Source organism: Triticum urartu, chromosome 3, assembly GCF_003073215.2.
Source record: "Triticum urartu cultivar G1812 chromosome 3, Tu2.1, whole genome shotgun sequence".
Taxonomy (NCBI): domain Eukaryota; kingdom Viridiplantae; phylum Streptophyta; class Magnoliopsida; order Poales; family Poaceae; genus Triticum; species Triticum urartu.
The window spans coordinates 55,284,796-55,291,984 of NC_053024.1; the positions used below are offsets into that span (position 1 = coordinate 55,284,796).

The 7,189-nt window shown below is 42.8% G+C and overlaps 1 pseudogene; it reads left to right on the forward strand.

The window, feature by feature from the left end:
- The first annotated feature begins 5,663 nt into the window (after positions 1–5,663).
- On the forward strand, positions 5,664–5,807 carry LOC125549703 (annotated as a pseudogene).
- The last annotated feature ends 1,382 nt before the right edge of the window (positions 5,808–7,189 follow it).

Here is a 7,189-nt window from a genome sequence, read left to right on the forward strand (position 1 = left end):
CCTGGTAGGCCGATTCTCTCTTGTCAGGGCTTGAGGCAAGGTGCTCCGCTCTCACCATTGATCTTCATCCTATGTATGGAGCCTTTTCGGGCTATGTTCAAGTATGCCACGGAGCGGGGTCTGTTGGCACCTTTGGCATGGACTGGGTTGAAGAAGCGAGTCTCAATGTTTGCGGATGATGTGGTTGTATTCTTCAAACCAAATGAGCTGGAAACAAGCTCATGCCAAGAAATTCTACAGTTGTTTGGGAAGGCACCGGGTTTAGCTGTCAACATGGCCAAGAGCGTGGCCTTGCCGATACGGTGCTCTTAGGAGGGGATGGATTTGGTCTCGTCTTCCCTGGGTTGTGCCAACTCCACATTCCCATGCAAATACCCGGGGATGGCGCTCACGATCAGGAAACCCACCGCAGCGCAGTTTCAGGAGCTGGTAGACAAGGTTGCAGATTGCCTACCAATGTGGAAAGCAGCCTTGCTACCCAAGAGTAGCAGGCTCATGTTGATTCAGTCCACCCTTTGTGCCATCCCAGTGCACTCAATGATGGCTTTGGACCTGCCGAGGAAAACTTTAGCGGCGATCACAAAAATTTGCAGAAGCTTTCTCTGGTGTGGAAAGAAAGAGGCCCGTGGTGGTTCCTGTGCGGTCGCGTGGGAGGAAGTGTGTACGCCCAAGTGGGCAGGTGGACTTGGAATACCGAACCTGTTCTGGATGAACAAAGCTTTGCAGGCCCGATGGCTGTGGCTGCAAAAGGTTGACAAGGAAAGGCCTTGGGCGGAGTTCTCTATCGTGGTGCCATCTGACTCGCAAGCTTTGGTTCAAGCAGCAACTCGGACCCTGATTGGCAACGACAGAAACACCCTATTCTGGGAGGATAGATGGATCGGCGGTTTCCGGCTATGCGAGCTTGCCCTGCGGATATACTTCTGCATCCCGAGGAAAGTACGGTGATCTAAGGTGGTGGTGGACGCGCTTAACAACAATGCTTGGGCCAGGGACTTTGGCACTGACCTAGCACCGGAAGAGGTGGACGAGTTTCTAAACCTTTGGCCGATGATCGCTGATGTGCAACTAGATGACGAGGTTGAGGACACGGTGAGGTGGATGTGGGAGCAGAACGGCGCCTTCTCGGCTCGTTCGGCCTATGCGGCTAGGTTTATGGGAAGACAAGTGGCCACAACTGCATCGTTCACTTGGCAATCGAGGGCGCCACGGCGATGCCGATTCTTCTCTTGGCCGGCGCTAAGGAACCGGTGTTGGACTTCTGATAGGCTTGCTCGTCGTGGATTACCCCACCAAGACTCATGCCCATTATGCAACCAGCACGAGGAAACCATGCAGCACTTGATGATGGACTGTGTCTTCACGAGGCAGATCTGGGTAGCCATCGGCCGCTTAACAAAGAGGGTGGACCTTGAACCACAGCCACACGAGTCATTAGAGCAATGGTCTATAAGACAGGATGGGAACACAAGCAGCGGGCGTGCACACAAAGAAAAATGCCTCCTTGGGATGTGGATGATATGGAAGCAGAGGAACGATGTGGTCTTCAATGGTGATGTGCCTTTGATCCCACGCACCATCCAACGCATACGAGATGAAGGTACACTTTGGGCAAAGGCGGGATTGTTCAAAGGTGACGCGGAAGGATTCGAAGCGGAGCGAGGAGTGTGGGACTCACGCGAGTAGTTGTTTGTAGAAGCTAGGGTAGTGCCGGATTAATTCCGCATGTAAATAAGCTTGTAACGGTGGATTTTTGGGGCTCTCCACCCCTCTCTTCTTTAATGAATGATACGCACACTCGTGCGTGTTTGAGAAAATAAATAATAAATAAAGCATGGATGTACATAATTAGCGCATATCTTCTATACCTAAATAGCTAGTCCTCATTATCTATTTCTCTTAACATGCAAGCATACCACATTATCGCATAACATGCATGAGAAAAGATCCATCCCACTACCATGTGTCTCTCAACATGCAAGCATGCCACTTCATCATGACATGCATGAAAAAAGACTCATCTTAACATGCAAACATACATGAGAATTTTTATTCTATCATGCTATATATATTTAATAAACATTTTACAATTATATAGTAATCAAACACAATAACTTATTTGTATTTTTTATTTTAGCTTTTTATATTATTACTTCAAATATTCAGGTTTCAAACAACGAACCACATTGAAATATGTTGCAAAATATTTCCGCCACAACATGCGGGGTATCATCTAGTTAATTTAATCTTAACACCCTCCACAGTCCACACTTTCTGTACTTTTCCTTTGCTTCTTGGGTAGCTTTGGTTGTCCGAGTTGTTATAAATTTTAGCCATAACTTCGGTACTAGAAAAGTCAGCATAGTAAGACAAGGAAGTAGCTTTGTAGACCATACAATGGGAGTGGTCGGTAATCGGCCAACATGACAAATATTGATGTTTATTTTTTTGAAACTATCCTTTTGATTCGTCTTGCTGATTGCTGAGCACTGCGAGCCAAGATCCCACAGGGTCATTTCTATATCTATATCTATACCTACTAATAAAGTAAGGTGCGTTTCTTCAATTTTTTCATCCGTTCATCATCAAAATAATATTTTTTTTTCTATCCGAGGTGTTACTAAACTTTTGTACGTCCGTCTATTAGCAAAAGATAAAGATTTGTCCAGATCTACGTCCATGGGCCGCGCGCTATGGACCATTAAAGTCCGCCGATTTATTTCTGCCCACGCAACAACAAAAAAAATCCTATTTCCCGCACAGAGCGGCAAATAGTTCAACGTACGCACAGGGCGCCATGACTGGGCCACTCATTATATTCTGTGTTTTGTTTCTATTTTACTTCTTATGTTTCTTCCCTTTTTATTTTCTGTTAATTTTGTATTTTTACCGTTCCAAGTCTATATTTTTTCCTTTTTCGAAAATTCAAAATTTTCAGAAAATAATTCGAATTCCATTTAAATTATTCCGAATTTTTTTATATGTGTCTATTTTTTTAAAAAATTAATATTTAATAAAATGCATTTGACCAATTTTCAACATTTGAAAATATTCATGTTTATTTTTTCCTTCCCGCAGAAACACAGAATCCTATTTCCCGTACAGCGCGGTAAATAGTTCAACATACACACAGGGCGCCAAGACTGGCCCACTCATTTTTTTTCTGTGTTTTGTTTCTATTTTTATTCTTCTATTTCTTTCTGTTTTTATTTTATGTTTATTTTTTATTTTTACCACACATACCTTTTTTTTCTTAAATTCGGAATTTTCAAAAATTGTTTCGAATTTCATTTCTTATTCAAATTTTCATAAGAAGTTACGAATTCCAAAAGGCTGTTCCAATTTTAGAAAATGTTTGGAAAAAAATTTGTCGCTCCAAAGTTTGTTCAAAATGTTAATAATTATTCCCATTTTTTAAAATGGTTGTATTTTGAAATATTTCTCAATAATTAATAAAATGCATTTGAAAAATGTTCCACATTTGAAAATATTAATGTTTTACCGATATGTTCAAAAATTAGAAATAATATTTCCATTAAACAAACACATTTTCTTAAATTCTTCTGAATGTTCAAAATATGTTTCTATTTTCAAAATTTATTCACAACTTAAAAAATCGTATTTTTAAAAAGGTTCATGTTTTTATGAAATGTATGTGAATTTCATGAAATGGTCCGTTGAAACCTTTCATTCTTATTTTTCCCAAAAATGTATGAAATTTTCAAAAAAAGTGATAGTAATTTGGAAAATTGTTCACGTTCCCAAGTATATTCCGTAGTTTCTGTTACGAATTCCAAAATTGTGTTCCTGTTTCAAAAATGTGTGCAATTTTTAAATTTACATGTTCCAATTTTGGTTTCAGAAATGGAAAATTATTTCCCATTTTTTTAAAAATTGTTTGGGTTTCTCCAAATTTGTTCAAGATTTAAAATTGCATTTAACAAATTCTAGAAATTTGATAAATATTCGTGTTTTAGTGAGATGTTCAAAAACTGAAAATAAGTTTTGCAGTGAAAAGACATTTTCTACTCAAAAGATTTTTCCATTTCCTAAAATTGTTCACAAATTTAAAAAACTTCGTATTTTTTCAAAAGATTCATCCTTTTAAGAAATGTCATTTAATTTCAAAAAATGTTCCATTCAATTTTTTTGTACGTGTTTTTTTAAATGTATGGTTTTGAAAAAAATTGTTTGGAATTTGGAAAATTATTCATGTTGCCAAGTATATTTAGCAATTCATAGTTATGATTTTTTTTGGAAAGTATAAAAAATGAAAAAGAAATGTTTTGAATCTGACATTGCAGTATATCCTTAAATATTCACGCTAAATATTGGTTAGCAGGACGGGTTTGTTTGACTGGCTATTAACATGTGGGACTGCTCATACTGGGCCTTTGAGGTCGTGAGTTCGATCACTCCCATATTGGACCTGCTCCGCATCAGACATATCGAGCTAAGTTGACGATTGACTAAAAAATAAAAATAAATTATTAACTGTGGTAGCTTCCATGTGCAAATAAAAGAGAATATGCAGGTTAATTATAATTGAAGGAAATTGTGAGCACATGTCAATAAAAGAGAATATAACGGGTTGGCTCTAATTAAAGGGTATCGTGTTGAACTAGAGAATACAGACATATGGGGTCTTGATCCATTCTTATATTGAGTCAGATGCATGTAGTTTTATTATCCCGTTGCAACGCACGGGCATGTGTGCTAGTATTTCCAAAGAGAAGCATGGGAAGACACCGACCTTGAGAATTACACACGGCCAAACAAACAAAACAAGAATGATAGATTTGCTCTTGACATCTTCTTGGTGAGCATAAAATAGGCCAAACAATATAATTGACATGAAACCAAATGTTGTAATGAGTAGTCGTTGTTAAACGACCATATTGACATGTACGTGACAAGGAGGCTGCCGCACCATATCATCTTAGGTAGTTGGTAGGTTGTTAGCTAGAGTTTATCTTTTCATTGTAATTTTATCTCTACCTAGCTTCCTCTTCAAGATGTAATCGTATCTAAACTGTATGCGCTATCAGGGAGGTGCGCCCCTGCCTATAAATGCGTACGACGTCCCCTCGAGTTGAGGTACGACGCTTTCCGCCATCGCACATGGTAATCAGAGCCCTTCTCTTCCACAACGTCTAAACCCTAAAACTCCATCCAGTGCAACTATGTCGTCTTCCTCTAGTGCCTCCCAGGCTGGCCCCAACGGCCAAGTCAGGGAGAGGCTCTCCTGCACCAACTACGTCCTCTGGTGCGCGCAGATCACGCCGCAGCTGAGGGGCGCGGGTGTCTTCGGCTACGTCGACGACACGACACCGGAGCCAGCCAGGATCCTCCACACCAAGGACAAAGATGGGAAGGAATCAACTGAGCCAAACCCTCTTCACTCCGTCTGGGTGCGAGAGGACCAGCAGGTGCTTGGGTACCTGCTGAACAACCTCACCAAGGAGGTGCTCGTGCAGGTGGCCGCGATCACGAGGGCGCGCGAGCTCTGGACGGCGCTGTCGGGGATGTTCTCCTCGCAGTCACTCAGTTGCGTCAACAACATCAGAACCTCTCTGGTGAACGCCCAGAAGGGCAACAAGACCGTCGCCACCTACTTCGCCGAAATGCGTGGCTTCGCTGATGAGATGGCCACCGCCGAGAAACCTTTCCAGGATGATGAACTGATCTCCTACATCCTACACGACCTCGACATGGACTACCAACCACTCGTCTCCTCCCTCGACGCCCGCATCACCCCGGTATCCCTTGATGAGCTGTTTTCAATGCTTAGCAACTTTGTTTAGAGGGTGGCACAGTACCAGGGATCGGGCGGCTTCAAGTCGTCGGCTAACGCCGCAACGCGCGGGCGCGGCGGCTACACACGTCATCGTGGTCCTCCTCGCTCCAAGGGCAAGTAGGGGAGTGGCGGCAGCAATGGCGGGTCCAACTCCCGCAACGGATGGCCCAACTCCACCAACACTAGGGGCCGCTGTGGCAGTTCTTCCAGGTCGCACCCGGACGCGGTGCGTTGCCAAATCTGCGGCAATCCGGGCCATACGACGAGAGATTGCTGGTACCGGCTCGATGAGGATGAGGCCTCCTCTAAAGATGAAGAAATGGTGGCCGCTGCTGTTGACGGCTCATATGGCGTCGATACCAATTGGTATCTCGACAGCGGCGCAACGAACCATCTCACCGGCGAACTAGAGAAGGTGATACTCAAGGAGAAATATCATGGCAAGGACCAGATCCACACCGCAAGTAGTGCAGGTATGAGGATACGTCACATTGGTCATTCAGTTTTTCGTACCCCACATCAAAAATTTCATCTTAGGAAAATTTTGCATGTCCCTAGCACTGACAAGAATCTTCTATCTGTCCATCGAATCACCCTTGATAATCATGTTTACATTGAATTTCATCCCTTCTTCTTTTTGATCAAGGATCAGGTCACGAGGAAAACTCTCTATCAAGGTAGATGTGTTCGAGGCTGATACGTCTCCAACGTATCTATAATTTTTGATTGTTTCATGCTATTATATATTCTGTTTTGGATGTTTAATGGGCTTATTTATACACTTTTATATTATTTTTGGGACTAACCTATTAACCTGAGGCCCAACCCAAATTGTTGTTTTTTTACCTATTTCAGTGTTTCGCAGAAAAAGAATATCAAATGGAGTCCAAACGGAATGAAACCTTCGGGAGCGTGATTTTTGAAACAAACATGATCCAGAGGACTTGGAGTGGACTTCAAGCAATCAACGAGGAGGCCACGAGGCAGGGGGTGCGCCTACCCCCTTGGGCGCGCCCTCCACCCTCGTGGGCCCCTCGTGGCTCCACCAACCTACTTCTTCCTCCTATATATACCTACGTACCCTGAAACATCATAGGGCGCCACGGAAACCTAATTCCACCGCCTCAACCTTCTGTACCCGTGAGATACCATCTTGGAGCCTTTTCCGGCGCTCCGTCGGAGGGGGCATTGATCATGGAGGGCTTCTACATCAACACCATAGCCTCTCCGATGATGTGTGAGTAGTTTACTTCAGACCTTCGGGTCCATAGTTATTATCTAGATGGCTTCTTCTCTCTCTTTGGATCTCAATACAAATTTCTCCTCGATTCTCTTGGAGATCTATTCGATGTAATCTTATTTTGCAGTGTGTTTGTCGAGATCCAATGAATT